Raw genomic sequence first — 26,667 nt, forward strand, 5'->3', positions numbered from 1 at the left:
TGAGATGCTCTTGTGCCCCGCCCCCCTGGACAGGTGAGGAAACCTAAGCACAGAGCTTCACGAACTTGCCCAAGCCCCGGCAGCTCCTAGACGGTGAAGCCCGCCCGGTGTGTCCCCAGAGCCATCACCGACAGCCCCCGGCTCTGCCCATCTCTGTGCCTTTTCTGCCCCATCCCAGCACTTGGCCACGTGTCCATTTGACCTCAGCAGTGTCATTTCATAAACTCAAGCTCGCTTCAAACAGCCAGCATCAACAATGACTGGAAACTTTCCCTACTTTGGCCCTGAAACCGCCACCCCAGGGGACAGAGGCTATGTTTTCTTCCTCAAATTCCCTGTGGATTGGCCCTGACAACCAGCCATTGGCCAGACTGCCAGCAGCCACATCCAGCTCCATGCAGAGGCTTCAGAGAGCATCCAGGCAGGTCTCGTTGGCCCCGCGCTGCACAGACCCTCCCCTGAAGAGGCGGAGGGGTCCCACCCTGGCCCTGAGCATCTTGTCTGAGCAGTTCTGCGTGCAAAGGCCTTGCAAGGTGACTGTGGGGTGGGACCGGTCCTGGGGGTGAGCCCAGAGCCGCCGAGGCAGCACACCCCACCCCTTCACCCGGGGTGCTTTGATGCCCTGGGGGAACCACCACCTGGCCCAACGGGGTGGGCACGATGCTAAGGCTGCGGGCAGTCTGGTCCGGGGCCACCACTCGGCTGGCTGGGGCAGAGCTAAGGTAGGACCTCCTGCAGCTGCTCCCCTGAGAGCCTGCTCCAGCTCGAGGGGCTGGAAGGGGCCTCCCTGGGTGGCCCCATGCCTCACCTGGTGGTCAAGCTGCACCCCGCTGACCACCAGTCTCAAGGGCTGCCCTTAAGGTACTCTCCACCCAACATAAGGTGCTGGGGTTCTGCTGAGGGTCAGTCCTGTCCCTTGGAAGGGAGCAACTGACAGATTCCGTTTGGAATAGTCCCTGCAAACTACCTGGTCTGGGATGCCCGGCAATGCGTGGGCCCAGCTCCAGCTGGTCTGCCCCTGGGGGACAGTGGCTGGAGGAAGCCCCCGCAGGCTCTGCAGACCGAGTTCCAGGGCACCTGCCTACAGGTGGGGGGCGGGGGGGGGCGCTGGGAGAGAGCCCTAGCCTCCTCGGCTCCTACCTGTGGCTGTTCAGCGGAATTAGAGTGTCTCATCTATACAGGAAGGCTTCAGGGGTCTAAAAAGGTCCCCGGGGGCAGAAGGGGTGAGGGGACACACAGGAAGAAATCCACAAGAAGGTGGGCTCCTGGCCAAAAAAAATAATCCTCAGAAAGAGGTGCAGTTAGAAACATGGGTGTGAGGCAGGGGTCCACACGCGGGACAAGGACAAAGGGCTCGGGTTTCTGGGTTTCCTCTTGTGTTCTGGTGGCTTCCGCCTGGGGGAGAAATGGTGACAGTTTCTTGGGCTCGGAAAGAGAGGGGGTCCCCCCCACTCTGGCTAGGGTGGGCTGGAGGCCTGCAAGGATCTGTGATCACGTGCCCTCCCGCACCCCTAACCCATGGAGGCTGACCCCCCTCACCACCGCTCGCTCGCCCCGTTTCCGGAGGAACGACGGTCCCCGGGCGCGCCGCGGGGCGCGGGAGCCGCCGAGGGCGCCCGGAAGAGGGCGGCGAGGCGAGGCCGCGCCGGGCGGGGCCTGGGGTCCCGGCGCGCCCGCGCCGCCCGCGATCCCGCCCGGGTTTTGCGGCCGCCGCGCCCTCGGCCCTCCTCCCCGCCTCCTCTCCTCCCTGCCTCTGCTCCCGCGGTTGGATCAGTCTTCCGGCATTTCCTGCAGCCGGGCCGCGCCGCCAGCTGAGCCCCCGCGCGCCCGGCCCGGCCCGGCCCGGCCCGGCCCAGCGCGCCCAGCTTCTCACGGTAGGAGCGCGGCGGGGGCCGAGGAGCGGGCGGGGAGGGGGCCGCGGCCGCGAGGGCCGGAGCGTCCGGCGGGCCGCCGGGGGGCTGCCGAGGGGGCCGGGGGAGCCCCGCGCCCGAGTCCGCAGACCCCGGGGACTGGGGCGTAGCCCGGCCGACCCCGACAGTGGCCGGTGCTGGGGAGCCCCGACCCGGCCCGTCGCTCGGGGAGCCCGGGGTGACGCGGCTACGATCCCAGACACGGGAGGGCGGGTTGGAGCGCGGGGGGGGCCGGAGTGCGGGGTGGGGGGCGGCGGGCGGCGGGCAGCCGGGCTCCCCAGTTTGGGGGCTTGAAGGAGCGGGGAGGGGAGGGAGGGTGGCTGGGTCCATCTGCGCGGAGTAGCCGGGTCTGTGTCCCCAGCTCAGCCCAGACCCAGGGGGTCTTGAAGGGGCAGGGTCTGCGGGAAGGGGACCTGCTGCCTCTGGATGGGGTCTGGGATTAGCGTCCGGCCTTGCAGCTTGGGGCTTGGTCTGTGTCCACAGAGTGAGGGGCTGCGCGAGCTGAGGGGGAGGACCTCTGCTGTCACCCACCCCCCGGACCCTCCATCTCTAGGCCGCTGAGCCCCTAAGACAGGGAGGCTTGGAAATTGCTCAGGGGACATGCGTCTACGTGAGGGTACTGTGCACTTGAGGATTCCCGCGGGTCGAGGGAGGGTGGGACGTGGGGGTAGGGGGCTGTCAGCAGCCCTGGGGGCCAGCCACTGCCACTTGGAAGCCCCAAGCTGGGCTGTGTGCTGTCGGAAGACCCTGGAATTGGGATTCTGAATGGCTCCTGGGGGTGTGGATAGGTCCCACCATGGGGAGGTGGGCTTCTCTGCCCCCGCTCGTCCTTGGTCTCAGCCAGGCCCAGCCCAAGCAGCTGGTTGGATTTCTGCTCTTTTGCCATTTGGGGGTCTGTCTGCACCAGAGATCTTTTATATGTGTGTCTGCCCGTCTGCCTGAGCCTTCAAGGTACCTTTCACAGGCCGGCCCCTGTGATGTTCCCCCAGGCCAGGTCCAGAGGCAGGCCCGAGCTGTCACAGCCTGGGCCGCGGGCACAGCCTTTGGGTTGGACGTGTACGCCCTTGGATATGTGTGCGCCAGGTGGATCCGGGCCCCAGACAGCAGAAACCCTCCCCTCAACAATGGCAGGCCGAGTGGTTTGTCGGGTGGCTTTTACCCACTTTCTTGGCTGTGTGAGGCCTTGCCGCTCCTTGAACTTGACGGGCTTTGCAGGCAGCTGGCAGTCCAGGGGCGTCAGGCTTCAAGCTCCAGATCCGCAGTCCCATTGTCTGCTTGCACGCGTGTGGGGCAGGGCCCGGGGTGCCAGGAGGGTAGGCACTGAGTGTGTCTGTCTGGTCTGTCTTGCCAGCTGTGTTTAGAGACGGTGACAAAGCAGATGGGCCAGGCAAAGGCCCTCGAGTCCGGGCCTCGTCCTGGGGAGGCTGCTGTGCAGATGCGGACCCATGGGCGGTGCTTCCTGGACGCCAGATGGAAGCCCCTCCTTCCTGGGCCCTCGGGTCAGGCTGGCCTGAGTTGGGCCAGGGATCAGCTAAGTCTCCAGAGGTTTGCTCCCGGCTCTTTCCAGAATGCCGACTGCAGCCCCTCCCCTACTGTGCTCAGAAGTTCCGGGATCAGTTTCTCTCCTGAAATCTTTCTTCCTGGAAGCTCCCTGAGCTGTGACAGTCATCTGACAGGCTGCACTTGGGGGTGGGAAGAAAGACTGCGTGACAGGCCAGTGGTTTGAAGATTGTGGTGTGTTTTTGGCAGCTGTGTTTGGGGGACTTGCACTTTCTGCTGATTCTGTGCTTAAGCCAGCGTGGGCGCGCGTGCCTGCACACACACACACACACACACACACACACACACACACACACAGTGCACAGGTGGACGAGAACTCACCCGAGGTGACGGAAGCGTGCTTGCGCCCCTTCTGTCTGCAGATTCTGTGCTCAAGGCAGCGTGGGCGAGCATGCGTGCACACACACACACACACACACACACACACACACACACACACACACAGTGCACAGGTGGACGAGAACTCACCCGAGGTGACGGAAGCGTGCTTGCGCCCCTTCGCGTTCCTGCAGGGGACAGGTGTGCGGCCACAGCTGGGAAGCCGTGTAGCTCACGGTTGCATGGGTGAGACCTGAACCCCAGGACTGGGGGCTGTTCAGGGGTGCACGGTGTATGTCAAAAGGATCCCCGTCGTCTGGACTTGAAGGGAGGTGTCAAGTGCAGGTCCCACCGTGGGGTCCACGGGTCGGGTGGCGCCTGGCGGCTCTCAGGAGGCGGAAGCCCAGGTGGGCTCTGTCGGGGGTCGGGGGCCGGGGGTCGGGAGGCACAGAGGACAGTGCTGCCCCTCCCGATGGTCACCAGGCGTGCCGCTCGCGGCTGGCACCAAGGAACAGAGTATTGCCGTCCGTGCCGGATTTGCCCCATGGCGAGGGGCAAACCTCCTCCCCAGGACGAGGCCCGGACTCGAGGGCCTTTGCCTGGCCCATCTGCTTTGTCCCCGTCTCTACGCACAGCTGGCAAGACAGACCAGACAGACACACTCAGTGCCTACCCTCCTGGCACCCCGGGCCCTGCCCCACACGCGTGCAAGCAGACAATGGGATTGCGGATCTGGAGCTTGACGCCTGACGGCCCTGAACTGCCAGCTGCCTGCAGGTCGAGGAAACAGAACTTACAAAGGGGGATGAGCTCTCTGTGGGTTTATGGCTGGCCTTGGTGGCTTGGTAACCGTCACCAGGGCCCCAGCCGTGCGAGCAGATAAGCTTCTCCAGGGGGTGGTCGTGGTGGTTGAGGCTGAAGGACTTGGACTTTGGATTATGTGTCCTCTTAGCATCAGAGTTGCTCCAGGCCAGGGCTCCTGTGTGCCCGTGGGTGTGAAGTTGGCATATATTGGCGTCTGTGCTGAGGGCAGTGGGCACCCGCTGTGTGGTCAGGACCTGCCCCATCGAAGGCCAGGCCTGGATGGGACTGTGCCTGGGACACGAGGCCTCTGGCTTAGAGTTCTCTGTCCAGCGAGGTAGCTGGGGAGTAAGCCGTCAAGGTTAAGAAAGGCTGCTGGACCGAGACGTGGGGCTGCCTGGAAGTGCCCCAGGAATACCCAAGGAGGGAGTCCCTGCGCCAGCATCACACACCCTTGGGATTCAGAGAGGGAGGCTCGAGGACCATGGGGAGGGGCCTCGGAACCACTGGGCCAGGCCCCTGGGCAGGTGCGGGGCCATCAGAGAATTGCCACGGTTATCTGGGTCATCCAGCCAGTGAGAGACCGTCCCCACCGCTCAGGACATGAGCCTGGTTGGCCCACGCCAAGGGACTCACAGGGCCTTTGTTGAAAACCTCAGACCAGTACTTTGCTAAACTCCCAAGCCCACCTCACACCCACTCTTCTCTCCAGACTGGCCTGTGCTCCTGACTGAAGCCTCCATTCGAAGGTGCTGGGTTTCATTTTCCTAGCACCGTGATCCATGCATTTCTGGAACCATCTCCATCCTGTATCTGTTCAGTCGAGCGGGCGGGCGCTGTTGGCACATGGGTCATCCTTCACTCATTGCCTGGATGTCTGCTCGGGGCGCTGTCCCCCGGGCCTGGCACACAGAGGATGCTCATGTGAAGCTGTAGGATTGTCTTCGCCCGGGGATGCCCCATCCTGCATCTCCCTCGGGTCTGTGGACCTCACCAGCATTGACAGGCAGGACACCTGACCAGCCCGTGCCCTCTGTCCTAGGATAGATGGACCCAGCTTGCCCGCCTTCCCAGGGGTCCTGCCATCCCTGGATCAGAAGTATCGTGTGCAGGGTGGCTTCCCTGGGAGGAACGCCTGACGTTCACTGGGCGAATGGAGGTGGCCTAGACTGTCTGGGCCCTCTCTGGCCCTGGCTGGGATGCAGGGCTGCAGGGGGGTGTCCAGGCCTCGCAACGGAGCAGTGCTGCCCCTATCCCAATGAGAGGGATATTTTCCAGGCTTAATGAGCACATCAGGAGGGGATTTGGGGCCACCCCATCCCACAGGCTGCTGACCCTTGTGACCAGCTGGGGGTCACTTTCTCTTGTCCAAGGCCAAGGAGGGGTGGAGACCGGGAGTAGGCAAATCCCCAGGAAAGCAGGGGGAGGGGAACGGCCCAGCAGGGACGGGCCAGGCTTCTGAACCAGGAAGGAGGGAGGCCGCCCGATCCGCGGCCAACAGGGGGCAGGGGCGGTGGCTGGCTTGGCCACAGCCACCATGAACCCGTTTTCAGTGGCTTCCACTCGAGGAAAGGCAGTCCGCCAAGGGGAGGGATCACGCGGTGGTATTGATGTGCCCGCCTATTGGGGTGAATGCGGCGCAGGGGAGGTGGCTTAAAGGGCCAGGCCTGCGTGGAGGCGCAGGAGTGGGGAGGATGGGGCGGTGGGGGATTCGGTGCCCGCCTATTGGGGTGAATACGGCAGATTCCACTAAAGGGCTGGGGGTCTCCCCGGAGTCTGTCACCGGGGGCTGCGCCGCTGCTCCTGCTAGGGCGGCTCCGGGTGGCTCTGTCCTCTCCCGCTTCCCCAGGAGGCCAGAGGGAGGGGCCGGAGGGTTAGCAGCTGGGACAGGAAGGCCGACTGCCCTGCCTGCCCTGTAGGATGAACCTCATCCCCACCCACGCCACTCGGGAGTCACCCAAATCCAGCGGGGGGGGGCCGGCGGGGGGAGTGCGCTCTGTGTCTGAGGTCTGCAGACTTGAGGACCAAACGTTCTGGGTCAGAGAGACCAGGGACAGGCTTTTTGTTATTTACCGACACGTTTACCGAACGTGTTTTCATCCCTTTGCTGCTTTCAGAGACAAGAAGGGTCTCTGGACCGGGGGTGGGGCGGGCTTCACGGTCAGTCCTCAGCCGCCCTTGGGGTGACACCCAGGGGTCGGGGGCCCTTACAGGTCCTCCCATGGGCCCCGGGCTTGTGGGCTTCTCACCCCAGCCCCAGGAGACAGGGGATGGGAGGAACCCCACCCCTACCAGTTGGAACCTAAAGGCCAGTGTGGCATCTGGTGCAGGGCTCTGAGAACGTGGTCAGGGGTGGCCGTGCACGGAGCCCCTGCCCTTTCAGGACGCCTCTGCATCCACCTCTGCAGTGGCCCTGACCGAGGCCCTCTCTGGGTCAGCACTCAGCCGCCCAGAGCGACAGGACAGGCTCTCCTGCGTAACCCTGTTCCCGAGGGGAGCCTGGATGCCCGCTGCCCCTCTGCCGGCCCGGCCTGGGCTGAACTGAGCAGGCCCCTGGTGCAGGCCTGAGGCTGGAGGACGGCGCAGAGGCTGGCCAGGGTCTCAGGCATCACGGTGGATTTGGAGGCCAGGCCAAGGAAGCGGCTCAGGGATTCTTAACCCCAAGTCCTGGGGCCAGCAGTTTCTCTACCCGCTAAAGCTCTGTTTCCCTATCTGTAATCCGGGCCCACAGCAGTCCCGTGAGAAGTCACGAGACGGGTGACCGTCGGCCCCGTGTTGGTACTCTGGCTTAGCTCCTTGTGGGTTAGGAGCCAGACCTCCTTGTAGGCCCGAGGCCAGGCGCACGGTAGGGCCTGGGGGTGCCGGGGAGGGGAGGGGGAGCTGGGGCTTCACATTAAGGCCCAAAGATGAGCTCAGGTGGAGTGAGAACCCCGCCCCCAGGCCTGAGAGCTCCAGCCCCCAGCTGACCTTTAGCATGTGCCCATCTCCGGGGCGAAAACTGACCCACAGAAAGGGGCCGCGGTCCTGGGGCCTCGGTCCTGATGCTTTGTTCTCTGGCTTCGGAGTGAGTGCATAACTCTCACCTGAGCCCTCTCGTCTCCCCTCCCCAAACAAAGCTGAGGCTGAGGTCCAGGGGCTCACTCAGCTCCCATTAGAGAGGCAAGGAGACCGCAGCCCGGAACATGGCAAGATCACCATGCTGTCCTCACCGGGCCTCAGTTTCCCCGTCCGTAAGGCTCCCCGATCCCTGACATCCTGTGTTCCACGTTCCTGTGCCCCCCAGACAGGTGGTGATGGGGCAGGAGCCGGGAGGGAAGGGGCGTCCAGAGGCCCAGCTCATTGCCCGAGGCCCAGGTTCTCTGGAGGGCTCAGGTCCCCAGCACCTGCCCTTCCAGCTGTTTTACAGCCTGAAGCTACACAGCAAGTTTTTGGTGTGTTTTTTTTTTTTGAATTTTATTTTATTTATGTTTTATACAGCAGGTTCTTATTAGTTATCTATTTTATACACATCAGTGTATACACGTCAATCCCGATCTCCCAATTCAACCCACCTCACCACTTTCCCCCCTTGGTGTCCATACGTTTGTTCTCTACATCTGTGTGTCTATTTCTGCCCCGCAAACCGGTTCATCTGTACCATTTTTCTAGGTTCCGCATATATGCGTTTATTTACGATATTTTTCTCTTTCTAACTTACTTCACTCTGTATGACAGTCTCTAGCTCCATCCACGCCTCACAGCAAGTTTTATACGGAAAAGAGTTTCCACCAATTTTTAAAAGTGTGAAAGCCACAGGAATTCTCTGGCGGTCCAATGGTTAGGACTCCACGCTCTCACTGCTGGGGCCACAGTTCAATCCCTTTTTGGGGAACAAAGATCCTGCAAGCCATGCAGCACGGCCAAAAAAAAAAAAAAGGGTGAAAGCCACAAGACTGATGGTTGGAAATCTCTCCCCCTCTCCCTCAGGCACCACACATGACTTCCTGTCCCCAAAGCGGCTGCCTGCTGCTGGTCCCTCACCCCTGCCTCCCTGCAGTCCGCCCACATGGGCCACCCGGCGTGAGCCCTTTGTAGAACCTGGTGCCACTTCTGGCCTCCTCCACCCCCTTCTCCTGGAGCAGAGAGAGAGCAGCCCACTTTGAAGGAGCCCTATGCCCGCTGCCCCTCTGCCGGCCCGGCCTGGGCTGAACTGAGCAGGCCCCTGGTGCAGGCCTGAGGCTGGAGGACGGCGCAGAGGCTGGCCAGGGTCTCAGGCATCACGGTGGATTTGGAGGCCAGGCCAAGGAAGCGGCTCAGGGATTCTTAACCCCAAGTCCTGGGGCCAGCAGTTTCTCTACCCGCTAAAGCTCTGTTTCCCTATCTGTAATCCGGGCCCACAGCAGTCCCGTGAGAAGTCACGAGACGGGTGACCGTCGGCCCCGTGTTGGTACTCTGGCTTAGCTCCTTGTGGGTTAGGAGCCAGACCTCCTTGTAGGCCCGAGGCCAGGCGCACGGTAGGGCCTGGGGGTGCCGGGGAGGGGAGGGGGAGCTGGGGCTTCACATTAAGGCCCAAAGATGAGCTCAGGTGGAGTGAGAACCCCGCCCCCAGGCCTGAGAGCTCCAGCCCCCAGCTGACCTTTAGCATGTGCCCATCTCCGGGGCGAAAACTGACCCACAGAAAGGGGCCTCGGTCCTGGGGCCTCGGTCCTGATGCTTTGTTCTCTGGCTTCGGAGTGAGTGCATAACTCTCACCTGAGCCCTCTCGTCTCCCCTCCCCAAACAAAGCTGAGGCTGAGGTCCAGGGGCTCACTCAGCTCCCATTAGAGAGGCAAGGAGACCGCAGCCCGGAACATGGCAAGATCACCATGCTGTCCTCACCGGGCCTCAGTTTCCCCGTCCGTAAGGCTCCCCGATCCCTGACATCCTGTGTTCCACGTTCCTGTGCCCCCCAGACAGGTGGTGATGGGGCAGGAGCCGGGAGGGAAGGGGCGTCCAGAGGCCCAGCTCATTGCCCGAGGCCCAGGTTCTCTGGAGGGCTCAGGTCCCCAGCACCTGCCCTTCCAGCTGTTTTACAGCCTGAAGCTACACAGCAAGTTTTTGGTGTGTTTTTTTTTTTTGAATTTTATTTTATTTATGTTTTATACAGCAGGTTCTTATTAGTTATCTATTTTATACACATCAGTGTATACACGTCAATCCCGATCTCCCAATTCAACCCACCTCACCACTTTCCCCCCTTGGTGTCCATACGTTTGTTCTCTACATCTGTGTGTCTATTTCTGCCCCGCAAACCGGTTCATCTGTACCATTTTTCTAGGTTCCGCATATATGCGTTTATTTACGATATTTTTCTCTTTCTAACTTACTTCACTCTGTATGACAGTCTCTAGCTCCATCCACGCCTCACAGCAAGTTTTATACGGAAAAGAGTTTCCACCAATTTTTAAAAGTGTGAAAGCCACAGGAATTCTCTGGCGGTCCAATGGTTAGGACTCCACGCTCTCACTGCTGGGGCCACAGTTCAATCCCTTTTTGGGGAACAAAGATCCTGCAAGCCATGCAGCACGGCCAAAAAAAAAAAAGGGTGAAAGCCACAAGACTGATGGTTGGAAATCTCTCCCCCTCTCCCTCAGGCACCACACATGACTTCCTGTCCCCAAAGCGGCTGCCTGCTGCTGGTCCCTCACCCCTGCCTCCCTGCAGTCCGCCCACATGGGCCACCCGGCGTGAGCCCTTTGTAGAACCTGGTGCCACTTCTGGCATCCTCCACCCCCTTCTCCTGGAGCAGAGAGAGAGCAGCCCACTTTGAAGGAGCCCTCGCCCACTCCAGCCCACCCACACTGTTTCCGCTTTGGGCTCCTGCGACAGAGCGCAGGTGGCCCCTGCTCTGAGGCCTCCATGCTGCCTCTGGACTGCAGCCGCCCCTGAAGGGCAGGACCCCTGGAAAGGCAGAACCCAAAGGGTAGGACCCCAGAGGCTGCCAGGAAGAGACCCAGCCCTTGGTCCCACGAGGCTGGGTTAGTTTGGGTTTGCAAGAAGATGACACCTTGACTCAGAATGTAAGACGTCAGCCCCACTGTGCGATCCTGACGGTGAGGCCACCCGGGGACAGGGCCCGGTTGCTGATCCATTCCAGTGGCCACTGTGGGTCATCCTTGCTGGTCAGCAGGCTGGCTCTGGAGGCTCCCAGGGAGGGGGGTAGAGGCGTTCCCCTCCGAGGGGCAGTCTCAGTGCTGGGCCTGGCCATTGGGACCCCCCCACCCCCGTGCCCTGCATGCAGCCGTGCAGCTTTCTCTCCCTGGCAGTGGGCATCCGCCATCAGCAACGGCCAGGGCCCGTCCTGCAGGAGAGCCTTCCAGCTGCGCAGAGCTGGCCAGGCTGGGCCGGGTTCCCTTCGCCGGATCAGAGGGGAGAGTTTCTCAGTCTTGGGGCAGGGCCCCGCCCTCTGCTCTGCTCTCCCAGGTGGCCGGGCGGCGCTCTGATGTGACTCCACACCTCTGTGCCTTAGCATATGCTGATCCCTTGCCTGGAACGCTCTCCCTCGGCTCCGTCTGGGGCACTGACTCTGGGGTCGGCGCCGAGCTGTCGTGCGGGGAGCACCAGGTGCCTGGCCAGCGCAGCCCTGGCCAGCACTTTGTGGGCCCTGCCTGGGTCCACCTCACCCCTTATCTGCCCCTCTTTTTTTTTTTTGCTAGAAAATACTATATTTAATATTTCAAAGATTTTTTTAAATTGAGGTAGCATTGGCTTAAAACAGCATGTAAGTTTCATGTGTATATATAACGTGTACATTGTATTTCGAGCTCTGAATACACTACAACAGGCTCGCCACCAAAAATGGTCTCCATCCGGCCCCATACTGTTGATCCCTTTGTACCCATTTTGCACCCCCGTGCCCCTCCCCCCTACCAACCACTGCTCTGTTCTCTGCATCTACTTGTTTGTTTGGGTTTGGTTTGCTTTGTTCGTTCATTTTGGGATTTTTGTTTGTTGCTTTGTTTGTTTGTTGGATTCCACAGGGATGAGATCCTACAGTATTCGTCTTTATCCCGTCTGACTTGTTTCACTTAGCGTAGTGCCCTGGAGGTCCATCCGTGTCGTCTCAAATGGCAGGATCTGGTCTTTTCTTGTGGCTGAGTAGCATTCCGTCGTGGACACACCACTTCTTTGTCCTCTCAGCCCTCTTCTCACGGGCTGGGGTTGGGTCTCCAGCCGGAGCCCCAGGCCAAGCCCTCGCCTCCTTCCACTTGCTGGGAAAATGTCACTTGTTTTCCTGGCAAGTCAGTAAGCTGCTGCTTCTGTTTGTTGGTTTGGGTGTTTCGTTTTTTAGGCGGAGGCAGGCGGGTCGCGGGAGCGCGTTCAGCCAGATGCCCGAGTCTGTAAACAGCGCCCCTGGAAAAATGCTCCTGACCTGCCGTGGGGGCTCTGGAGCCACCCGTCTGACCACACGGACGCCGAGTGACGTTGGTGGTTAGAGCGTGGGCTCAGTGGGGGTCCGCCCGGCTCGGACACGTCGCTAGCCAGGGAGCCCGGGACAAGTCCCTTAAGCTCCAGGCCTCAGTTTTCCCACCTGTGAAATGGGCGTGGCAGCGCCGGCCTCGGAGGCAAGAGGAGGATATGTTTGAAGCCCAGAGCCGGCCCCCAGAGATGCTGCAGCCGCAGCCACCGGCCCTCATCTGGCCCAGGCTCTGCCAGCAGGGAGGAGCCATCTCCTTATCACTGATTAAAGCTTTGATTAATGATTAATGAGTGGGAAAGATTTACACATAGAAACCACAGAAAAGAATAAAACCGATCCCGCCTCATCAAGGTCCCGACCTCTGGCTCTGCTTGCTTCAGGCTGGGAGCCCAAAGTTCCAGCGCAGGACAGGCCCCTGACCGCCCTCCCCGCGGGGGTTGCCAAGCTGACATCCCAGCGTGTTTTTGTGCTCTTGCTATATATGGATGAATCCACAAACAAGTACAGGACCCTTTGGCTCCTTGACAGATGTCGCATGACTGCCGCTCTCCCTTCACGCCCCTGCTTGTTTCCCATAACTTCGGAGTCACGGAGAAGTTGCAAAAACCCGTATATGCAGCCTTTTGCAACTTCTTTTGAGCCATGCAGTTATGAGTGCCTATGCCTCGTTCACTATGCTTATTTTCTATGTATAAGTCAGGACTTATTTCCACTCTTCTGTCGAAGGACGTTGGGTTGTTTGCGTCTTATCCCTGGAGCATGTCCTGCGTTGGCTCTCCTGGGGCACGTAGACGGGTGCTTCTCTGGGATACTGGCCTGTGGTGGCGTCTCAGGGTCCCAGGGTGAGCACGTGAGCAGCCCCACTGGGCGTGGCCAAGCGGCTGCCACTGATGTCCCAGCACACATGGGGGGGGAGCCGGCCTTTCCCCTGGAGCAGATGGAGAAGGAGGGCACCCGGGGAGCGAGAGGTAACAAAGCTCCAAGCACCAAGCACTCTTCCCAGGACCTGGCCCAGGTGGGTGGGCAGGGGCTGCGTCTCCCGGTAGGGCGGCGTCCTCGGCTCACCGTGCTGTCTGGGGTTGAGCAGACCTTTCTTAGCCAGTCCGTCGACTCTCCTGGCCTTGGGGACCCGCCTGCTGTGTCAGTCCTCTTGAATCCCACTGGACGAGGTCTTTCTCCCCACCTCTGCCCGGGCTGCAGGCTGAGCATCGACTCCCAAGGGCACTCGGAACAAAGATGTTTGCCGGGGTCTCCCAAGGGGATGCTCAGCGACCGGCACGTTCTGTTCATTAAAAACAAGAACTATATGTAACATGATGCCTGTAGTTGATGACTCTATTGTGTAATTGAAATTCACTGGGAGAGTAGAATTGAAATGTTCTCACCAAGAAAAAGTAAATAACGTGAGCTGATAGATGTGCTAATTAACTAGGTGGGAGGAATCCTTTCTCAGTGGAACGTGTATCAAATCAGTGTGATGTACACTTTCAACATTCTACCGTTTCTATTTGCTGATTATACCTCAATTAAGCTGGAAAAAAAATAGGCTGAACCTGAGACGGCAAGGGTCCGGGGAGGGTGGGTCTGGCTGAGGATCTGCAGGTCCTGCCTGGAGCTGGTTAGAGCACAGAGGTGCCCAGCCTGAAACACAGCCCCACCCCCCCATGCCAGAAATGGGGCACAGATGGCGGCCAAGTCCCAGACCACGGTATTTCCACGTGGCTGTTACGCAGAAGCAGATCGCTGGCGGGAGGGCTGCTGCCTGGTTGTCTGGTCTCCTGGGGCCTGGGTGCAGAGACCATTGGTGATGCTGGTGCACCAGCCCTTTGGGCGCTTGGGGACACTCTGGTCCACAGCCACCAGCTGGAAAGTGGCCCAGGCAGGATTTGGGCCCTTCTGCCCGGAATCCATCCTGGGGGAGAAGCTTCATCTCTTCCATCCCCCAGGTATGGCCAGGGAGATGCCCCTTTACCCAAGGGTGCTGGGTGCTGACCCATCCATCTCGGCGAAGCCTGCTTGTGTGTGTGTATAGGTCAGCCAGGGCTGCTATAATAAACACCACAGCCGGGGCGGCTTAAACAACAGACATTCATTGTCTCTGGTCCTGGAGGCTGGAATCCCAGATCCAGGCGTGGGCAGGGCTGGGTCCTCCTGAGGCCTCTCTCCTCGGCGTGTAGATGGCCGTCTCCTCCCTGTTTCCTTACGACGTTGTCCTTCTGTGTGTGTCTGTGTCCTGATCTCCTCTTTTTATTTATTTGTTTATTTGTTTGGTTGCGCCGGATCTTAGTTGCGGCTCTCTGGCTCCTTAGTTGCAGCAGGCGGGCTCCTTAGTTGCAGCATTTGAACTCTTAGTTGCAGCATGCGTGTGGGATCTAGTCCCCTGACCAGGGATCGAACCCGGGCCCCCTGCATTGGGAGCGTGGAGTCTTATCCGCTGCACCACCAGGGAAGTCCCCTGACCTCCTCTTCTTATAAGGAACCCGGTCCTGTGGGATTAGGACCCACCCTAGTGACCTCGTTTTACCTTAATCACCTCTTTAAAAGACCCATCTCCAGAAACAGTCACGTCTGAGAGACTGAGGGTTAGGACTCCAGCAAATGAATTTGGGGGACACAATTCAGCCCTGACAGTGGGTAATGGGGTGGCCATAACCTTGGGCGCCCAGCACAGTGGGAGGGCTCATCAACAGATTCCTGGGCTGCGGTTCTATTTTTATTTCCTGTGAGGCCCACATGTTTGCAGGGAGTAGGATTTTGAGGCCGTCGGAGCCTTTAACACCCATAAATGTGCAGCAATGTTTTCAGATTTCACTCCCTTGGATCTCCACTGTTTTATATCTGCCCGGGCGCCCTTGGCCAGCATTTTCAGCACGTGCACCTGGGATGGAGCCAGAGGCCCCCGGCACACGGTACGAGATTCACACGCACAGACCCAGCTGCGCTTCCCTGGGTCTGAGCTCCACCCGTGGGCAGGAAGTCCAGTCAGGCGAGTCGTGGGCGTTTGTAGGGTCAGCACGCCTGTGGCCATCAGGTCCTGCTGCCCTCTGGCCTTCCCACCTGCCAGGCCATCCTCTCCCGGCCACGGCATCCCAGGCCCGGATCAGCTTCCCCATCACCATTGCCCGCTGTCCAGTTCAGCAGACACCCTCTGCAGTGGGCCTTGGGAAACCAAATGTGGCCTTTCCTTCAGGCTGTGTGGACAAGGGGACGCTGCAGCAGTGGGCCATTCATTCTAACACACGCAGACCTTCCTGTGCCAGCAGCTGTGTGCAGAGTCCTGAGAGCTGGCCGAGGGTGCCCTCCTGCCCTGTTCTCTACAGTGCTGGCGGGGGTCCTTCCCAGGGGTCCCCTGCCCCTCCCTGTTACCAGATCTGATGGGTGCCCGCTGGGCGCGGCGTTGGGCCCGTGGAGACCTCCACCCAGAACTCAGGAGGAGGAGCAGGTACTCAGCTGTTGGTAGCAGATGCTCTTTCAGGAGGTGGTCCCAGGGGTACCTACTAGGCCTGAGCTTATGGGCTTCCTACAGCAGATGCAGAAAAGGGAAAAAAGACTTCTTCCGCGCCAAGTGGGTCCCTGAGGGGCTTCCCCCACGTGCGGCCACCACCAGCCCCGCTGAGCGCCCCGCCAGCTCGTGCCCCCCGACCCCGTCCACCGGAGCTGCAGGCTGGGCTGGCGGTCAGTTGTTAAACTGCGGTTTAACAAATAATGGGTGGAAGACACCCAGGCAAATGACTCCCCTCCTGCCTGTTCATTATTTTTAAACTGTGTCTGCTTTTCAGTTTATTTTTAAATCTCGAAAGCACAAGGAACATGCTGTTTATCTCCAGCAAGCCTGTTCTCTCCGACGTGACCATTCATCACCCCCCGGCCAAGGCTGGAGCATCCCGCCTCTGGCCGGGCCCCAGTTGGCCCGCTGGGTAGCCCCGTGGAACCCATGGACCCCAGACACCCGCTCCTTCAGGCCATGGGGTCCTCTCCCTGACCAGGGCAGCTTACCCGGCTCAGCACCTGACCTTTAAAAACCTTATCGTGTTCAGGGGAAATCTTTGCTTTTCCCACATGATGCCTTGCAGGCTTACGGTATAAATGAGAAATAATTTAACCCTTTTCCTGGTGACTTGGGTCATCACAACGATTAATTTTTTATAATGCTTAACGTTTTGTTGAAGGCTCTTTAAATGATCTAGCTCCTTTAATCTTTAAAACCACCGTATGGGGCTTCCCTGGTGGCGCAGCGGTTGAGAGTCCGCCTGCCGATGCAGGGGACGCGGGTTCGCGCCCCGGTCCGGGAAGATCCCGCGTGCCGCGGAGCGGCTGGGCCCGTGAGCCGTGGCCGCCGAGCCTGCGCGTCCGGGGCCTGTGCTCCGCAACGGGAGAGGCCACAACGGTGAGAGGCCCGCGTACCGCAAAAAATAAAAAAAATAAAAAAAACAACAAACCACCGTATGTGGTAAGTTCTGTTAGCACCCCCAGGTGCGTTCACAGGTGGGAACGCAGAGGCTCAGAGAGGTGAGGAAGCCTGCCAAAGTCACCCCCCGCCCTCACCGTGGCACATGACAGGCCGGGATTGGAGCCAGCTCACCTGATGACGCTGCTGTGACACCGAAGCCCTGGAGGGATGCTGCCTCATGCAGGGCTGTTTGTCCCCATGCTAAAAGGCCCCGGACACCTTTCCTTAAACCTCTTGTTGGAGGGGTTGTCAGTTATTTCCTTTCTTAAAAAAAAAAACTTTGTTTCTGCTTCTAGTCCACCCTTATCTAGGATGGACTAGATGAGAACTACTAGGCCTGAGCTTATGGGCTTCCTACAGCAGATGCAGAAAAGGGAAAAAAGACTTCTTCCGCGCCAAGTGGGTCCCTGAGGGGCTTCCCCCACGTGCGGCCACCACCAGCCCCGCTGAGCGCCCCGCCAGCTCGTGCCCCCCGACCCCGTCCACCGGAGCTGCAGGCTGGGCTGGCGGTCAGTTGTTAAACTGCGGTTTAACAAATAATGGGTGGAAGACACCCAGGCAAATGACTCCCCTCCTGCCTGTTCATTATTTTTAAACTGTGTCTGCTTTTCAGTTTATTTTTAAATCTCGAAAGCACAAGGAACATGCTGTTTATCTCCAGCAAGCCTGTTCTCTCCGACGTGACCATTCATCACCCCCCGGCCAAGGCTGGAGCATCCCGCCTCTGGCCGGGCCCCAGTTGGCCCGCTGGGTAGCCCCGTGGAACCCATGGACCCCAGACACCCGCTCCTTCAGGCCATGGGGTCCTCTCCCTGACCAGGGCAGCTTACCCGGCTCAGCACCTGACCTTTAAAAACCTTATCGTGTTCAGGGGAAATCTTTGCTTTTCCCACATGATGCCTTGCAGGCTTACGGTATAAATGAGAAATAATTTAACCCTTTTCCTGGTGACTTGGGTCATCACAACGATTAATTTTTTATAATGCTTAACGTTTTGTTGAAGGCTCTTGAAATGATCTAGCTCCTTTAATCTTTAAAACCACCGTATGGGGCTTCCCTGGTGGCGCAGCGGTTGAGAGTCCGCCTGCCGATGCAGGGGACGCGGGTTCGCGCCCCGGCCCGGGAAGATCCCGCGTGCCGCGGAGCGGCTGGGCCCGTGAGCCGTGGCCGCCGAGCCTGCGCGTCCGGGGCCTGTGCTCCGCAACGGGAGAGGCCACAACGGTGAGAGGCCCGCGTACCGCAAAAAATAAAAAAAATAAAAAAAACAACAAACCACCGTATGTGGTAAGTTCTGTTAGCACCCCCAGGTGCGTTCACAGGTGGGAACGCAGAGGCTCAGAGAGGTGAGGAAGCCTGCCAAAGTCACCCCCCGCCCTCACCGTGGCACATGACAGGCCGGGATTGGAGCCAGCTCACCTGATGACGCTGCTGTGACACCGAAGCCCTGGAGGGATGCTGCCTCATGCAGGGCTGTTTGTCCCCATGCTAAAAGGCCCCGGAACACTTTCCTTAAACCTCTTGTTGGAGGGGTTGTCAGTTATTTCCTTTCTTAAAAAAAAAAACTTTGTTTCTGCTTCTAGTCCACCCTTATCTAGGATGGACTAGATGAGAAGACTGTTAGAAATGTGTGCAAACCAAGAGCGAGTAGGGGCTGAAGGCGGGCCGACAGGTGTCAGGGGGTCGTGAGCAAAGCTGTAGCCGAGCTGTTCTGTGATGCTTCCCTTCACTGCTGCCGAGGGGCTTGCTTTTGTCTGTGTTCTGCATCTCGTTCAAAACCCAGCAGGGCCCCTCCGGGCTGTTAGCAATAACCGATGGGTATCAAGTGCCCACTGGAACCCAGAACTTCGGGGTATAGTACAGGCACCCCCTCTGTTCAAACTCAGGACCAGCTGTGAGGTGCCTGGCAGTGCCGTCTTCGGGTGTGAAACCAGGGCTCAGAGACGGTCCGTGCCTTTGCCTGCTCCGCCAGTTGGTGAGTCCAGAAGCCCCTTGCGGGTCGGACGCCGGCTGCCCCAGATCAATTGAAAGGCAAAGGAAAGGAATGAGGGGAACCGCAGATCAAGGGACTTAGAAGGGCGACTCACAGCTGGACCCTCGGGACGCACCCTGGATGATGAAGTCGTAAAGATGAAGGTGAGGGTCTGGGAGGACCGGCGGCGGGGCGGTGGCCGGGACTCGTGCTGGATGGGCTCCCGGGGTGACTGGGCGGGGCTGACTTCGGACCTGGGTGACGGTTGCAGAGTGTTTGTCTAGAGAAGCCCAAGAAGCCGAACGTGTGTGCGGTTTTCTGTATTTACATTTTATTTGATAATGAATGAAGCTTATAAAAGAAGCTGCTCAGGGTGGAACCCTGGCAACGGGACCCGTGACAACCCAGGCCAGGTCCCTGCTCCGGGTGAAGGGACCACAGGGGCCTCCTGACCAGGATGGGCCCACTCGGAGCAGCTTCCAGCATTTCTGGAACGGCTTCCCGAGTTCCACCTCTGTGGTCCAAAACCACCTATACTGTTATTTTAGAACATGGTTAAGTCCACCCACTTATTTTTACTTAAATAAATGTGTATCTAAGAGAAGCTTTAAAATGTTGCTGCAGTTAGAAAGTCTTCCTCACATGTAATAAATAGCAGGCAATATAAAAGTGCACAAGCAAGCGCGAAACACCAAATTGTACCATCGGTCGCTCTCCTCGTTTTGTCTGCAGTAGCTTTGTGCCCGAGGCTGCCCTGCTTCCGTTAAGTAGAGAGATTCGCGATGATGGAGCTGCAGTAAAGACCCAGACTTCTCTCCCTTGACGCCATCAGGAGGCTGGAAAGAGAAGTGGAAAAAGAGACGCTTTCCCACTGAGACCAGTGATGGCTAAGGCACCCCTGCATCACCTGGCTGCGTCCGGTGTCTGCCCACGTTTTAGAAACGTGTGACCTGCTTATTTCAGGTCTGGCTCAGGACGCAGAGGGGGGCTTCAGTGGCCAATTCGAGGGGCTTGGAGAGCTGGCTTTTTCCTCGGAGTGGACAGGGTGGGACGGAGACCCTGCCGCTCGGAGACTGGGAGGTGGCCTCAGCGACGGGGCCGCCAGGGTGCCCGGCGCAGTGTCGCCGCGTTGCCTGGAGACCCCTCCCCAGGGACGGGCTGGCATCTGCTGAGCCGTGGGCCCTTCTCCAGGGAACACCGGCTTCCTCTGTTGGGTTCGTGCCGGGATGGTGCGCTCCTCCGTCAGCCTCGCTTCTCGCGGGAGACGGACGAGGCAGGGGCTGGTGTGGACGTGCCCCGGATGGGGAACAGGGAAGAGGCGCCCAGGTCAGCTTCACTCGAGGTCTGCACAGTCTGCTGCATGGAGCAGTCCCTCTCCTGCAGTTTCAGCAGTGCCCAGGGGCACAGGGTCCCTCAGTGGCGCCCTCGCCATGTCCACACTCACCTTTGGTTCAGGCCAGTCTTGAACCCCTAGTGTGAGTGTCCGGGGCAGCTGTAACAAAGGACCACTCGTGGGGCAGCTTTTTAAAAAATATTTATTTATTTACCTGGCGGCGTCGGGTCTCTAGTTGCGGCACGCAGGATCTTCGTCGCCGCGTGAAGGTCCCGCACGCGGGGCGGCTTTAAAACAACAGAAACTTGTTCTCTCCCGGTTCTGGAAGCCAGATTCTGAAATCAAGGTGTGGGCAGGGCCCGCTCCTTCTGAAGACTCTGGCGGGGGAAACTTCCTGCCTCTCCCAGCTTCTGGGGAACCCGGGCATCCCCGGACTTGTGGGCGCCTCCCTCCAGCCTCTGCCTCTGTGGTCACCTGGCCTCCTCCTGTGTCTCTTGTGTCCTGTTCTCCTCTTATAAGGACACGGTCATTGGACCAGGGCCCACCGGCTCCAGTGCAGCCTGATCTTCACTAGGTCACATCTGCAGAGACCCTATTTCCAAAGAAGGTCACCTTCACAGGTCCCAGGGGCTGGGATGTCGACACACCTTTTGGGGGGGGCCTCATCCCACCCGCCGTCCCCAGGAGTGGGTGGCCGCAGTGGGCAGTGGCCAGGAGCTTGCTGAGACTCCTGGAGACGTGGTGGTTAAGAGCTGGGCTCTGACCGACCAAACGGCGGGAAGGAGAGGGGATGGCACTCTGGAGACAGGGGGGACATCACGGATGTGGCCACATTGTCCTCCCAGCGATCCTGGATGCGGGCTCAGGGGGCTGCCTTATTATACAGATGAGGTCGTTTGGGCCCCCGGAGAGGCAAGGACCGCTCGGGTGCCTGGCTGAGCTGGGTGTGACTGCTGGGGAGACCTCCCCGCCAAGGGATGGGATGTGTCCTGCTCCCCCTGGACCAGCGTTTGTCCAGTGAGCTCTCACAGCACCCACACCCGCGGGGCACAGGTCGCTGGCCCCGGCATCTGGAGGTGGGACATCGTGGTCCTTGGCCTCCTGGCCGCTGACCTGCCCCTGAGACATGGACCCCGCCCGGCCCACAATTCCCTGTGTCCTGCTAAAGCGGTTGGCCAGGCCTGGGTGCACCGGGCATGCCCACCCCCGGGCCGGGTCCTTGCTTTGCGCTCAAAGGGCCCCTGGTTCCTCCCCTCCTGCGAGGCTCTCAGCGGGTCCCAGGCCCTGGGCAGTGAACCCGGGCAGAGCGGCTGTGCTTGTGGCACCTGTGTTTACCTGGGAACCGAAAAACACTCTTTCAAAAGAGCCTCTTAGAAGGCAAAAAAAGTGCCAGCTCCTTCCCTGGGGCCCTGGGACTCTGGTTTCTGAGGGCAACTCCTGGCTGCCTGGCTGCGGTAGGAGCTGCCCTGGGCACGCCTCTCCCTGGTCCTGCAGCCCTTTCTGCCCAGACCTGGGGCGCTGGCACCCCGGGCAGCAGGGACCACTCAGGAGGCTGGGGCGACAGCAGCGGGGGAAACGGCAGCCGACCGGGTGCAGAGGCCTACGTCATCGTGTAGGGGCGCGGGGGGTGAGCACTCAGGGTGGAAAAGGGAGACAAGGACCTCGCACAGCTGTGTGCCAGCACCTGGCACTTAGGGCACACTCGGCAGGGCCCAGTGACCAGGCTGGCGGTACCCCAAGCTGCCTGGCGCCTGGCCAGGGCACTGACTGCCCGTTGACACGTCGGCGAGAGCCGGGTCGTTGTGACGATCAAAGAGGAAGAAAGGGAGCAGGGTGGGGGCTGCCCTCACCTCGGGGGCACACGGGCGTGTGCTGGCGCGGGGGCCGAGGGCTCGAGCCACCCAGCCCGCTGGCCGTCGGCTCTGGTCAGCGCCCGGCCTCACCTCTTGGTGGTGGGGTTGCCTCCGAGGACGTAGACCCAGGAGCCTGGGAGAGGCTGCAGCGCGCGCCCGACCGCGGCGGGCCCGAGCGTGCCGTTTGGCCGTGAGCCATCCGTTCGGGCTGCGCGGGCCCCGAGCCTGCTGACCGGGCACGCGGCAGCCCAGCGGGCAGGGCCGAGGAGCGGGGTCCTGGCGGCGGTGGGGCGGGGAGGGGAGCGACGAGGGCCTCGCTGCCAGAGTCCCCGGCCCCAGCACGTGTCGCAGTGCCGTCCGGGCCTCCCGGCAGGGCAGCCTGCTGGAGAGGTGGCCTCCGAGGGGTGCCCGGCCCAGCCCAGGCCGGTGAGAGCTGAGGGCAGCCCCCGGGCCCCCGCTCCCAGCCTCGGCCAGGTTCCCGGCGCGGGGCCTCTGGTGGGGTGTTGCTGATCTTGGGGGGCTGTTGTGAATCGGGGGCTACGCCCTGGACAGCCGGGAGACCCACATCATCAGGCCGGAGCCTCTGAAAGGCCTAGGGCGGGGCTGGAGGGCCCCAGGCCGCTCTGCAGTGGGCGAGGCCGGGGGCCCAGCCGCCGGGGGTCCACGCTCTCCGGACGCTGCAGCCCACCGAGCGGTGGGCACTGGGGACCCTCGGCTCTTCTTCCCGCTGTTACCTGGCTAACTCTGAATCTGGATCACCTCGTGGCTCTAACCTTCCCATTTCGGGGAGGGAGCTCTGGCTTTTCCCCGGGGTGCAGCCTCTGATCGGCTGGCTGTCACCTTTTCAATGTCCTCAGAGGCACCTGGCTTGTTTTCAGTCTTTTAAACTCTGAGCCTTGTTTGGGGGGTGGGGTGAGGCTGGGACTCTAATGTTATGTGAATTTCTTCTGTCCCTTCAAGGCTTTTATTCAATTCTCCCTTTAAGTTTTCAAGACAGAGCTTTGAGCCTCTCCTTTTTGACTCTGTATCACGGATTTGGAAAATGTGAAATCCGCAGGCGGAGAGGACGACGCCCCGCTGTCCCCAGAGCCGGACGGACGCAGCTGCACCTCATGTCCCTGAACTCGGGTTTAAAATAGAGCTTTGTGGTCACCTCCTGGCCTTCACCGCCCCCCGCCCCCGCTTTCTCCTTCTTTTGTCGCCTGCCTACATAACCGCGGTCAGAGCGCGCGTTCAGGGTGGAGGTGTCCCCAGGCTCCCCTCCAGATCTGTCTGTGTGGGGTTTCCAGGGCAGGGCCCCGTGGCCATCCACACACAGCGCTGGGGAGCAAAAGGCAGTGGGGAAGGTTCTGGAAGGTCACAGCCCGGACACCCCCCCGTGACCTTGAGGAGGTCCTGGAGGGGCCAAGCCCACCCTCCCCGAAGACCCTCAGCAGGAGAGACTCCCCCAGGCTCCCCTCCAGATCTGTCTGTGTGGGGTTTCCAGGGCAGGGCCCCGTGGCCATCCACACACAGCGCTGGGGAGCAAAAGGCAGTGGGGAAGGTTCTGGAAGGTCACAGCCCGGACACCCCCCGTGACCTTGAGGAGGTCCTGGAGGGGCCAAGCCCACCCTCCCCGAAGACCCTCAGCAGGAGAGACTCCAGGCGCTGTTTCCTCCCTGCCTGGCGGAGCCCCGGGATGGGCCTCTGGGCCGTGCGTCCCCAGCCTCTGCCTCTGCTGCGCTCCCCCGCGTCCCCCCTGCCCCGTCTGTTCCTGGCCCCTTGGAGCAGCTCTGAAGGTGCAGAGGTCACTTCCTTAGTCGGCCGAGTCTGGTTCCTGAGCGCCTAATGTCTACACACCCCGCTCGGCCAGATCACCCCCACCTCCGGCCCCCCCAGGAGCATCACCGTTAGTACCTGCTACTTGCCGAATGCTCCCTGGGCATTGGGGCTGCAGGGACAAGGCGGGTGCCCCACCTGGGGTACTGCCCCCAGGAATGGAGGAGATGCCGCAGCAGAGGTTCTGAGACCTGGGCGGGGCTGGGGGGGCGGTTCGTGTGAAGAACGGGAGACGAAGAGCTAGGATTGGGGGAACAGCCCAGGGGAGTGGCCCCGGGCTAGACACCGGCCCTGCCAGGTGCTAAGAGCTGAGGGCCTCTCGGTGAGGCTGGGGCGGCCGTGGACGTCTGGAGAGCAGGCTCCGGGCCACTCCGGCCTGGAGGTGGAGGGGCCGTGCAAGTGGGGGGAGTATGGGGTTGTTGGCTCCCAGAGAGGGGGTCCAGCTGGGCAAGAGGGACCCCAGGCCTCCCCACGCTCCTGCAAGGCCCTCGGGCCACCTGCCCTGGCAAGACCACGTTCCCCCGGGCTCCCCGAGTCCGGGGCAAGAGCTCCTCCCGTCCCCCTGGAGGCCCGGCATCTCTTGCTTCTCGTTCATTTTCGGGCTGCTGACGGCTCTGCTGGGGGCGCGCTCCGCGGTGAAAGCGGCGCGCGCTCTTCGTGGAGAGCAGACGAGCCGGAGAAAGTGGCGCGGACTGATTGACAGCCTCGCGGGGTGATGGTTTCCGTCCCCGCGCCCTGGTGTCACTGAGGCACGGCCGGCTCCTCGGCATCCCTTTCGGGTCCGCGGCGTGGTCTCCGTGGCCACGTTTACATCCGCCGCACCCACATCCCTTGGTTTACTTGCCACCTGCCTGTCGACGGGTATTTTCACTCCTGAAAATAGCCCTGCAGAGCAAATCCTCCCACACGTGTCTCTTGGCACAGATATTGATTATATGGATTTTACGCCCCGTAGTAAATTTCTGGAAGTCGGCTCATCGGCTCAAGGGACGCTCGTGCTTGACGCTCTGATTCACGCTTGCAGACGACCCTCCGAAGAGGCTGTGCGCCCTCCCTCCCTCCGTCCGTCCGTCCGTCCGTCCGTCCTCAGGGCTGTGTGCTCGCGGGGTGTCCGCTGGGCTGACCCATAGGGCACAAAGGAGCAGCCTGAAAGCAGGGCGCTTCCCGCCGACCAGCAGGCCATAGTCCGTCGCCCTGGGCCGGCCCCGGCCTGTGACTGGCCCTGCCTGAGTGCTCAAGGTCAAGTCAGCTTGACCAGCAGGGCCAGGAGCTGTGCTCAGCCCTTTGGGGATGCAGGGTGTAAAACACATCCGACCCCGAGGGCTGCAGCCGAGCAGCCCCTCCTCCGGGGACCTCTGCCAGGATCACCTGGGCCCCTCCAGACCCCTGTCCGGCCCAGCCCCTGGAGCGGGCCTGACCAGGCTGGCCAGACCTTTGCCCCTGGAGAAGGAGGGGTTCGCTGAAGCTGCCCCGAGGGCAGGCCGCCCGAGGCTGGGCTGCAGGACGACGCCCGCCCCGCCCCCCATGCCCGGGGACCCAGCGAGTCGTACACCTGGTCACACACGCCCGGCGTCTGCGCAGAAGCCACCTTCCCTGTGACCGCGACTCATTATTCTTACTTTGGAGCTGGAGGGAGGGCTGAGCCCGTGGAGTCCTTCTCCCCGAAAACTGAAGCCTGGGCGGGATCCCCGGGGGCAGAGCTGGGGCCTGGCCCCGCCCCACCACCTGCCCTCCCCCAGGCCTGGCCCGCCGGGCATGCACGGTCCTTACTCATCACTGGGCTTTGGGGGGCACGGGAGCAACAAGACCCCTCTGTCCTCAGCCGAGCCACGTCTGAGCTCTCAGCTCCCCCCCGCAAAACAGGGGCGCGGGGGACACATGAGCAGTAGAGACGCCAGGCCCCCTCGGTTTATGGGCTCCACGCCCCCGATACTCTCGCGGTCCGTGCTTCTCTGTGCCAGGCCCTGCAAGGGCCAACGCCATCCTCGCCCGGGCCTTGGAGGGACCCCAAGATCAGCCCCCTTCCCGAGGAGAAACCTGCCCGCTCCCCATCACCACATGCCGGCGGCTCAGCGGTTCTGCTGAAGACACATAACCCAAAGTGCAGCGGAAACCCGGGGCCCAAACCAGCCGGACGGTGGGAACCAGCCAGGCGCCCCGTCCCCGGGCCCCTCAGCCATGCCCGGCGGGGGCCCCGGCCACCGTGTTGCTGCAGCCCAGCCCCCTCTCAGGCTGGGCTCTCCACTCATATCTTCTCTCCCCCTCCCTTGCAAGGGCCCCCAGATCTTTGGAGACCCCTTTCCACCCTCCCACACAGCACACTCCTCGCCTCCCGGGCCTCCACCAGCTCCAGGTGTCTGTCCGGGTCTCCCCGGTGTAAACGTCAGTTAGAAATGCTCATCGGTTGCGCTGGGCTCTGGGGCCGATGCTGCTGGGGCTGGCGTGACCCAGGGGGGCAGCGGGCAGCCCCCTCCACTGTTCTCTAACGGGGACTCCCCAGACAGCCCTCAGCCCAGCCGAATCTTCGGGGAGCACCGCTGGGCGGCGTGACTTTCCTCCAGTAATGACACAAAGGAAGCATGTGATGGGCCACCGCTCGTTCCGGAAGGGCCACGGGCCTGGGTTCCATTCAGACCCCGTCAGCCTCGGGCCCCCTCCCTGCCCAGGCCTCGCCTGTAAAATGACACCCGATTCTTGCTGGGTCGGGCTGGGGGGCTCGGGTCTGTGATAGCTGCGCCGTGAGAAGTCGGCCCCCGGGAACACACCCCTGGGAGGCTCGGGCTCCAGGGGACACAGCCCTTCCCAGCCTCGGGGTCCCCAGCCGGTGCTGGGCCGGAGCCAGAACCGATCTTCGCAACCCTCGAGAACCCTGGTGGGCCGGTGGTTGGGGTGCCGCGCTCCCAGTGCCCTGGTCAGGGAACCAGGTCCGGCACGCTGCAACCGAGACCCGGCGCAGCCAGATAAGTAAATACTAAAAAAAAAAAAAAAAGAAAAAAAGGAAGCAGCAGCTGGGGGCAGGACCAGCTTGCTGGAAGGCTCAGGGTCGGGGGTGACACCAAGCCGAGTGCTGGGGCCGGTGCCAGGTCTGGAGGGGGGTGTCGGGCAGCGGGGAGGCACCGCTGGCCCCGGGACCCGGGAGACCAAAGGCAGGGAGGCGTGAAGCTGCCTGGTACCGGGGCCGCCTGCGTGGCAGGAGAGCTGCCGCCTCCCAGGAGCT

The 26,667-nt window shown here is 61.1% G+C and overlaps 1 protein-coding gene across 1 annotated transcript in view; it reads left to right on the plus strand.

Annotated features, from left to right (window-relative positions):
- Window positions 1–1,700: 1,700 nt before the first annotated feature.
- OSBPL5 (oxysterol binding protein like 5) overlaps window positions 1,701–26,667 on the plus strand; it is a 74,086-nt gene continuing 49,119 nt past the window's right edge. The window contains 1 exon segment of the mRNA XM_055079524.1: window positions 1,701–1,874. The gene's annotated coding sequence lies outside the window, so the exon portion shown is untranslated.

Source organism: Physeter macrocephalus, chromosome 18 (genome assembly GCF_002837175.3).
Source record: "Physeter macrocephalus isolate SW-GA chromosome 18, ASM283717v5, whole genome shotgun sequence".
NCBI lineage: Eukaryota > Metazoa > Chordata > Mammalia > Artiodactyla > Physeteridae > Physeter > Physeter macrocephalus.